This window comes from Podarcis cretensis (genome assembly GCF_951804945.1).
Source record: "Podarcis cretensis genome assembly, chromosome: 3".
In the NCBI taxonomy this organism is placed as follows: domain Eukaryota; kingdom Metazoa; phylum Chordata; class Lepidosauria; order Squamata; family Lacertidae; genus Podarcis; species Podarcis cretensis.
In genome coordinates, this window is record NC_137172.1 from 45,677,598 (window position 1) to 45,687,612 (window position 10,015).

A 10,015-nucleotide genomic window follows, 5' to 3' on the forward strand; every position below is an offset into this window, starting at 1 on the left:
CGCCTTTTCTTCTATAAAAATATTTTCCACTTCTGTAACCTTGGGATTACTCCCCCTGACCCTGCTGAGACCTCCATTGTATGTCTGGATGGTGCAGCTTGGGCAAGCAGAGATCAGTACTTGAAGAATTAGTATGTATTGGAGTAACCAACATGGAGAGCTTCGGCTCTTCATCATCCCTGACCACTGGTAATGCTTCTTGGGAGTCCAACCACATTCTGACAGGTTTAGCCACCTCTGCAGAATGCCTCATATTAGTTACTGGGGATTCAAAGTAGGAGAGGCTGATATAACCCGCTTGCGTGCTTCCCATGGACACCTGGTTGGTCACTGGCAGAACATAACATTGGGTGAGATTGGCCTTTAGTCTGATCCAGCAAGGCCCTTCTTATGGGACGTCTGCAGAAGGGAAGAGCACAGAGACTGGGCCACCAATCATGATAGCCATATCAATAACATCCATATTATATCCCATATAGCCAGCTCCCCTCAAAAAAAAAAAAAAAAAAAAACCAACAACAAACATTGGCAGGCTTGCAGACACTTGTGGACTTCTGGGAATGTTTTGTGGGTGCCAGTCACAAAATGGTTGCAGTGGGGCATTGGAAAAGTAAGAACTCCAGAGTTAAAAAGAAAATATCCTCTTCTATTTGCATGATATTAATATGGGATTTCTCCCTTCAAATGCATGTCTCCAAAAATCACAGCTCTAGCACATGTTCGCACCACCATGGCACAAAACATGGATCTCTGGGTTTTTACAAGCTCCCCCTCCCCAACCAACAAATTAAAGTTAACATTGATGTCTCTGCCTGACATTATAAAAATTAGGTAAGGGTAAAGGGACCCCTGACGATTAGGTCTAGTCGTGGCCGACTCTGGGGTTGCGGCGCTCATCTTGCTTTTTTGGCCGAGGGAGCCAGCATACAGCTTCCGGGTCATGTGGCCAGCATGACTAAGCCGCTTCTGGCAAACCAGAGCAGCGCACGGAAACACCGTTTACCTTCCCGTCTATTTATCTACTTGCACTTTGATGTGCTTTTGAACTGCTAGGTTGGCAGGAGCAGGGACCGAGCAATGGGAGCTCACCCCGTCGCAGGGATTTGAACCGCCGACCTTCTGATCGGCAAGCCCTAGACTCTGTGGTTTAACCCACAGCGCCACCCGCGTCCCAATTATAAAAATTACCAATCCAGTATTTACCAGATCTGCTGTGACACAAAAGTATGGAGCAGGAAGCATGGATCCCAATGGATCTTTGTGTGTTTGCATGGGCCCCTCACCTGCACCAAACCACAGAAGACATCTGTGGACACAGATATGATCTATGTTTTGATGGCAGTGTTCAGGGTTTCCTTGTAAAAACAATGAAGGTCCATGAGGTTCTGTGCAGGTATGAGGCTGAGAGACTGGCTCAAGGTGAACATTGTGGCCAAATGAAGATTTGAACCTTGTCTCCTGGGTCCAACACTTTAACCAGCCTTTGCCAACCTGGTGCCCTCCAGCTGTTTTGAACTACAACCCCCAGCAGTCCCAGCCAGCAACTAGGATTGATGGGAGTTGTAGTCGGGTATGTGTGTCAGAGCAGAGAAGTGGATGGCACCAGAATGGTGAAGGCTGCTCTCACCACCACGTCACACTAGTTGAATACAATGCATTTTAAAATTAAACTGGTTCTGAATAGGTGAAAGAAGGCAGGGAAGAGGAAAGATACTCTAAAGAAGAGAATCAGTCAATTGTCTGTGGCCTCTGTGCTTAAGGAGGAATCGGAGCAGTTCTCTAAAATGGACGGTGTTCTTTTAGTACATGTGGCATTAGTTAAATCTGTATATTTATTTAGATTGCATTTACATCCTACCTTTTGCTCTAGAGAAGCTTGAGGTGGTGTACATGGTTCTCCCCTTCCTCATTGAATCCCCACAACAACCCTGTGAGGTAGGTTAGGCTGTGAGTGACTGACTGGCTCAAGGACACTCAGTGAGCTTCATGGCTGAGTGGGGATTTGAACCCTGGTCTCCCAGGCCCTAGTCTGGCACTCTAACCACTACAGTACACTGGCTCTGTAAGGACGTCTGTATGCAGGATTACTGCATTGCGGGGGGTTGGGTATTATTATTATTATTATTATTATTATTATTATTATTATTCTTTATTATTCCCTGCCCATCTGGCTGGGCTTCCCCAGCCACCCTCAAGGTCCCTTCCAATTCTATGGTTCTAAGTATATCTGTGGAAAATAAATATTACCAGCACTTTTCATATTCCATAAGTATTTAATTTGACTTAAATTACAGCTGAATAGCAGGACATTTGCAAGATACATTGGGAAGTTTCTGCACCTTAGTTAATGGTATTTTAGCATCTTTTGCTGAGAAACGAATGCTTCAGCAAATAACCTTCTATACTTTGTGTATAGTAAACTACAGTGAGAGAACTGCTTCTCTCTGTGCCCTCCTCTGGTTCCTGCAGCTCCACTATAGTTCACACTGACACCTGCGATAACTGCAAGAATGCTATTAAATATGAATAGTAACAAATTACATCAAATTCCTAGCATGCCGAAGAGTTTACTAAAGTGCAGGATCTCCCTCTAGTGGCAAATGAATCTCATTATAGTAAGCAACAAAATGTGTGACAGGAACAAAACAAATAAGGGGCTCATCCAGATGACTTGCATATTGATTTTCTCACACAAAGCTTGCACTGATGTTAGACTATACACAGTCGTGTGGTTAGGTTATACAACACTTAGTTTGCTTGTGTGGAGTTCACAAGTCTTTCCATTAAGTATTTGTTCACCCCACAAATTTCAGTGCCTTTTCCCATTACTCTGCTAACCACAGAAAATGATGTTGTTGTTGCACTAGGGTGACTGGGCACTTTAATCCATTTTAATTGTGCAAACTTAAATTTCTGGTATGCACTTGAATACCTCCCACAGAATACTGACAGTCTGGAGGCATCAAAGAAGATATGTTTTATTTAGTCATAATTTTCTGGTTTAATACTTTGGATATGTTGGTTTACAGAGGATGATCTATTCTACTGGCTGGTTTCTAATTCAGAATACACTGAAAGTCTGGATACTGTTAAATCCAGCTCCAAAAACATATATCATCCCCACTTACAGACATGTCTAGTCTACCAGTTTCCTGCCGGTCTGAGTCACATATATGATGCATTGGCAAAATTAGAAGCATCTCGAAAGCAAGTCCAAATCAACAGCTAACAGAGGATACCAACTGTGAAATGAGAGACAAAAATCAGAACACACTATCACCACTGAAAATACAGTTTAGCATACATGAAATGGCAGGGCCTGGACTGAATATTGCCAGTGTTCATAGGTATGCATTTATAAGCCCATGTATTGCATCCATCATCACCTCCCTCAGAAAATTAACTTCTGGAGATCTTGACATGGAAACTGAACCCTGAAAAATTACAGCTCTAGCAACTCACACTGGTAACTTTCAATAACCATGCATTCCCAAAAGGGAAAAATATGGACACTATGTGGATGGTGTCATTATATGGTTTAATCACTAGGTGGTGCTGGACTTAGTTGTATCTGGGTGGCGTCAAAGGTTTCCTGTTGCTGTTCTGTTTTTGTTACTGACAATAAAGTTCTCATCTAGCTTTCTGGCTGGTGTGTGACCTTTAAGCCACAGCTGGTGAATGTTTGGCTCTCTTGATGTTGCTGGACTACAACTCTCAGATTTCCTGACCATTGGTCATGCTAATTAGGGCTGATGGGAGTTGGAGTCCAACAACATCTAGCAGACCACCAGTTCCCTACCACAACTCTAAGCCTTCCATGACAGACAGTGATTTACCATGAATAATAAAAAGCATGGTAACTTGGGAAATTGAGCATTTGCCTTAGGAAACATGCATCAGAATCACATTATTAGCGTCTCTGTAAATACAACCAAAGTTAGGTGAACCAGGCAGAAACCTTCTGGATTTTCTTCACTTGCAATATGGGAACACAGGTTTCCTTTACCAGGCGTTTTGGCTTCCAAAAAGGCAACAGCTGCTGAATTAAATAAGGATTATGGGCTTGATCCAAAGAGTAGTTTAGTCATTATAAAGCTAGCAGGAGATATGTGTGTGCGCGCTATTGTTTAAAACATCAGAACTATAAATCATTCCTCCTTCAGTGCTAACTAGCAAGCTTCCCATAGGAACAGATTGTCTTATAAAAGCCAATGCTGGCTCCATGAGCTGTGATGAAGAAGCATTGTTAATTGCCAAACACTGTTTCCTTGCATACCAAAAGGTATTAGGTTCCCCAACCTGGTTTGTTTTGTTTTTGTTTCCTGACACTTTTATAAAGTCAACAAAATCAATGAATTCTCAAGGCACATGTAAAAAAAAAATAGGCAAGCAAAATGACCAAGGGGATGGAGAGGCTCCCCCATGAAGAAAGGCTGCAGCCCATTCAAGGTAAACTTGTTGAACTGGTCAAACAATTGCCTTTCTTAAGAGGAAATAGCCCTAACTTTCCCATCTTCATAACTGAAGGGCTGACCATGTTGCCATAGTGACCACTAAGCGATGGTGCTCTCCTGGAGGAAGGGGAGTCATTTCTGCACCCCCTCACCTGACTGGAGACGACATTATCTTGTAAGCAGAAGAACAGCAGCCAGAGGGTTTTGTTGTGGGAGTTTTTGGCTGGGATAGAAGCTGGACGTAACAGCTGGGCTTTCCCTGTGGTCCAGTCATGGCCGACTGGGGTTGCAGCGCTCATCTTGCTTTATTGGCCGAGGGAGCCAGCATACAGCTTCCAGGTCATGTGGCCAGCATGACTAAGCCGCTTCTGGTGAACCATAGGTGGAAATAAAACCAGCTATCCCAAAGACACCACAGTCTCCATTGACTTTCGTATCAAGGAAGCTGAACCTAGATTCAGCACTGAAATCCCTGGAGTCTCTTTGACCAGAGTTTGGGCTGTGTGTATGCAACAGTATCAACGATACGATAATCTTTATTGTCATTGTCCCATACAGAACAACGAAATTGAAAAATCTACATAAGACATTCAAAACCCAACAAGCCTGCTATCCCAGCTATCCCAACCTGGTTAGCCCCCTAAAAACTATGATACCCCATTTTTAAATACAATATACAGACTCCTTACAATGCCTTTAAAACCAAAATCGCATTTGGGTAGAAACTGTTTCTCAGGCGTTATCAACCATAACATATGAGATAAAATGACATGGAAAAGCAACTCACACACACGGAACACGAATTTGCCAACAGACACTTATAAACCTGTATGTTTGAGTTCAGTGGGTTCTCCCTCTCCAAAGTGTGATTATTTTAGTTACCCAATTTTGTGCTCTCTCCAAAGCTACTTGATTCCCCACTCTCACCCCCTGGCAGGTCTTTTAGAGGAAATAAATAGGGCAGAGTTGGGCAAGCATAGTCTACCACTGGGAAATCATTGTCAAGCTCTCTCCTGTTGAGGAAACTGTTCATTGGAAGTGATGGATCTGGCACTTATCACATTGCACATCTGTGTGTCACCTTGTGGCACATGCTAATAGGCATTACATATGCAAAGCTTTTGAATAGCTCTGTTGGGTAACAGTCCATGTTCCTTGGGATCCCAGTTTCGCTTCATAACAAATCAAGGAAGATTGGCTCTGTCATTGCAAAAGAAAAGAAAAGAAAAGAAAAGAAAGTTATTTTGTAGCAGCTGCGCTTTGCTTCATGGAAGGTCTCTAAAATCCTGCAGGAATTAAACATTACAAAATTAAAACTCATCCCAGTAATGAAAAGCAGTGTATTCTCACACAGACCCAGGCAGTGTGTTGATAGACGCATCTATATAATTGAGCCTTGGAGAAATGGATGTCAATATTCAATTCTGTTTCCGCCCCCTCAGAGACAAAAAAGAATTGTGCCGGCAGAGGTTCCTTCACAGCTCTTGTCATTGTTTTAAAAACTGTGTGTGTGTTTTCATTTTCACTTCAAGGACAACCAGGGGCCCACAGCTCTCAAAGATGACCTTTAATATACACAAACCACAATAGACAAGCTACACAGAAAATGCATTATTCAGCCAAGTCCCTATGATCTGCTGTTGACAGCCATTTGAAACTTCATAAACCCTCTCCTCTCTCCTCCCTCCTCCATCCATTCACCAACACCAATTCAAAGATCCTGGCTTGTATTAAGCCAAAAAATACCCCATTATGATGTAACATCTAGTTTGATGCCACCTAACAAACCAGGAAAATTTGCTGAGATCAAATCCTGGCATATTTTTCTGGTGTTTTTTTTTTTTTTTAACCCACATGAAGCCAGAATTCATGGAATGCATTCCTTAACACGGATGCTACAGGTAAAAATCGTTACTTTTAAAATGTCGTAGTCCTTTTAGTCCTACCCAAAGATACTTTTGCCACAAGATACCTTGATCCTAAACACAGTACATTAAAATAAAGTTGAAACCAGTTATTTCCACCTTATTTTGTCTAACCAGTAATGCAGCCCTATGCATGAAAGAAAACGAGGTTTCACTCTTATGTACAATGGCAACAGAAGCAACTTAGCCCGCAAAAGCCTTACCCTCTCTCCATCTGTATGCTTTTGGGATTTGAAAAACCAGGTGATGGGAGTTCAGATACATGAATGATGAGACAAATGCTGCAGGGAGTTGAGACTGGTGGTTATAGTAAAGACCACTTTATTAATCGTAGCAGTATAAACGTGTAACCTTAGGACATATTTATATTACCACTTACTCCACATCCAGTGCACTCCCTCTGCTAGCATTTGAAGTTGTATTCACATGATGTTAACCAGAGACAGTGTGGTGTAGTGGTTAGAGAGCTTATCTCGACCTTGGGTCCTCAGATGTTCTTGAACTACAACTGGCCATGATGGCTAGGAATGATGAGAGTTGTAGTCCAACAACATCTAGGGTCCAGAGGCTGAGAAATGCTGGGTTAGAGTGTTGGGCTAAGACCTGGGAGCCCAGGGTTCAAATCTCCACTCAGTCATGAAGCTCATTCAGTGACCTTGGGCCAGTCACTGCCTCTCAGTCTAACTTACCTTAGAAGGTTGTTGTGGAAAGGAAGAGAACTATATAACACCACCTTGAGCTCCTTGGAGGAAAAGTGTGATATAAATAAAATTATTATTATTATTATTATTATTATTATTATTATTATTATTATTATTCAGTCCTGTAGCTTTTTGACAAATACTGCATTTTTCTCTCAAACCTGTTTCAGTGCAACAAGAAAACTTAAGCCACATTCACTTTGTACTTAAGAATGGTGCAGATTTTTTGAGACCACTGTCACCCATGTGCAGATGAGCACTCATGCACAATGACAGCTTCATGAGTAGGAGCTGTGTCTGCATGTGAGACAGACAGAGTTGCAGGGGTGGCAAAACAAAACAAAAAGGTCATCCCAGTCTGGTGAAGACATCTGGAGGCAGCCCTGTTTAATATTGTATTTTAATATTCTGCTGGAAGCAGCCCAGAGTGGCTGGGGAAACCCAGCCAGATGGGCGGGGTATAAATAATAAATTATTATTATTATTATTATCCCCTCTCTTATGTGAACAACACTGCAACACAGTGCGAGGAAATGACCATGCCGCATTTTCAGCTGCTGTGAACATACCCTTATTCTTGCAGTCAGGTACTGTGCATGTGGAAGTAAATCCCATTTTCATAAGTGGGAAGAGGTGAAAGAAAACCAAACTCAAGGGCCTTTTGGTCTCATCAAGCCTTACAATCAAACTGTTGTATAAATCACCATATCAATGAATCTGCCATCCCTCTGGGGGAACATCCCTCTGGGGGAACATTCGTAAATCATTGCACCTATAGTTTGGTGTCAGCGTGCTTGTGTTGTTCACTTGTGTTCCTTTGGTGGTGAGAGAGGTTGGGGTTGGCCTAGGATGTGATTGTTTGTTTGTGATTGGCTGTGGTGATCTTTGTTTTCGTGTGTGAGTGAGGTGGGTGGGTGTTTTGGATCAAGTTAGCCATATTGATTTGTATGCTGTTGGTGGATTATTGTCATTGTCCTGTAGGGTATGGTCAGTTTACCCTGGAGGGAGGTGATCCAGCTATGTGAATCTATCAGTCTGATCTACTGACTGGTGATATATTTTGTCTTTGTTCTATGACTGTTGATTTGATACTGTTCACTGCCATGACAATTTATTTTCTTAATCTTGAGGGTGCATAGAATGATTTTATTTTTTTGCAAATAAAAATACATAAATAAATGTAAGCTTGTTCCATGATCTGCAAAAAAAATAAATAAAAATAAATTAAAAAAAATCATTGCACCTATAAGGAAGTAAGGAATTTTGACTCATTACCTGCAAGTCACTTCGAAACCTTATCTGCAGCAAATATTTTCACTGATAAGCAGAGAGTGCAACTAGCAATTCTGTGTAATGCATATGCGTTAAACAAATACCCAGATAAAGCAGAAGTGAGGAAGTGGGTTAGGACAGGGAAGAATTGAGAAAGAAGTGTTTTCTTTTATTTAAACAATTTCTATACTACTTAAGTACTATTGTCTCTAAGTGGTGTACAAGGAATACAATTCAGAACAAGTAAATACCCATTAAAACTTTAAAACCAGGTTTCAGATAAAATGCCTGCTGGATTAAAACAAAGTTTTCAGTAGGTGCCAGAATTTCAGCAGGGAGAGGACCTGTCTGTCTTCAGCTGGAAGGTTGTTCCTTAAAGCATGCCAGTAGGTTGCAGGATATCAACAGAGGAAAAGCAGCCACCCACAGGGCAGCAGTGGGAAACCTGTAGCTCTCCAGATGTTGCTGGACCCAAACTCCCATCAGCTCCAGTCAGCACAGCTAATGGTCAGGGATTATGCGAGTTGTAGCCCAACCAAGATCAGGGGACCCACAGGCTCCGCATCCCTGCTGTAAGCCAAAGAGGGAGCTATGTGCAGAACAGAACTGGCTCCTGGCCTGTTCTGCAGGGTTGGCTTATCCACAAAAGTAAAGGAATTCATTACAAGAAAATTACCGTCGTCGTTTCTCATCTGATCATCTTTTCTTTCTTTCTTTCTTTCTTTCTTTCTTTCTTTCTTTCTTTCTTTCTTTCCTTCCTTCCTTCCTTCCTTCCTTCCTTCCTTCCTTCCTTCCTCTGCTCACCATGTTGCTAAAACCATAAATGCCTTGCACAATGATTGAAATGGGGGAGTATGCATATACTGTATCACAAATAGAGTTTTTAATGAGAAATGTTTTAAATGCAGATCTTTATTCCTAAGTCTCATGAAAAACTACAGGCGTCTCCCCACTTATGCGAGGGTTACGTTCCCAGGCACCATAAAGGTAACGGGACCCCTGACCATTAGGTCCAGTCGTGACCGACTCGGGTTGTGGCGCTCATCTCGCTTCGCTTTATTGGCCGAGGGAGCCGGTGTACAGCTTCCGGGTCATGTGGCCAGCATGACTAAGCTGCTTCTGGCGAACCAGAGCAGCGCACAGAAACACCGTTTACCTTCCCGCCGGAGCGGTACCTATTTATCTACTTGCACTTTGACGTGCTTTCGAACTGCTAGGACGTATATGCAAAATCGCATATAGTGGGGAGCACCATCTAAAAAGCCTGTAAACATCATCTAAACCTCCGGAAACCCACAAAAATCCACCAGACTCCACCATAATCACTCCCTTCAAACCTCCTTTCTCAAACTCCAACTCTCCGCAGGCCTCAAAGTTCAGTTCAAAGGCTCCCAGTGCCTTTTCCCACTCTTTTTGCACTGTTTTTGCAGTTTCCCTGCTCATTTCAGACTATTTTTGAAGGTTAAATTCATACATTTAATTCTTTCCCTGCACCACACTTATATGCGGTCATGCACGAGTCAAACACACATAAGTGGAGGAACGCCTGGAATTAAGTTTAGACCTTGTCTGTCTGAACATACTGAAAATCCATGAAGTTATTCTCAACAGAAAGTATCAGCATACAGTTTTGCAGTGCTTCCTGGTTTTTGCTACCTTGTCC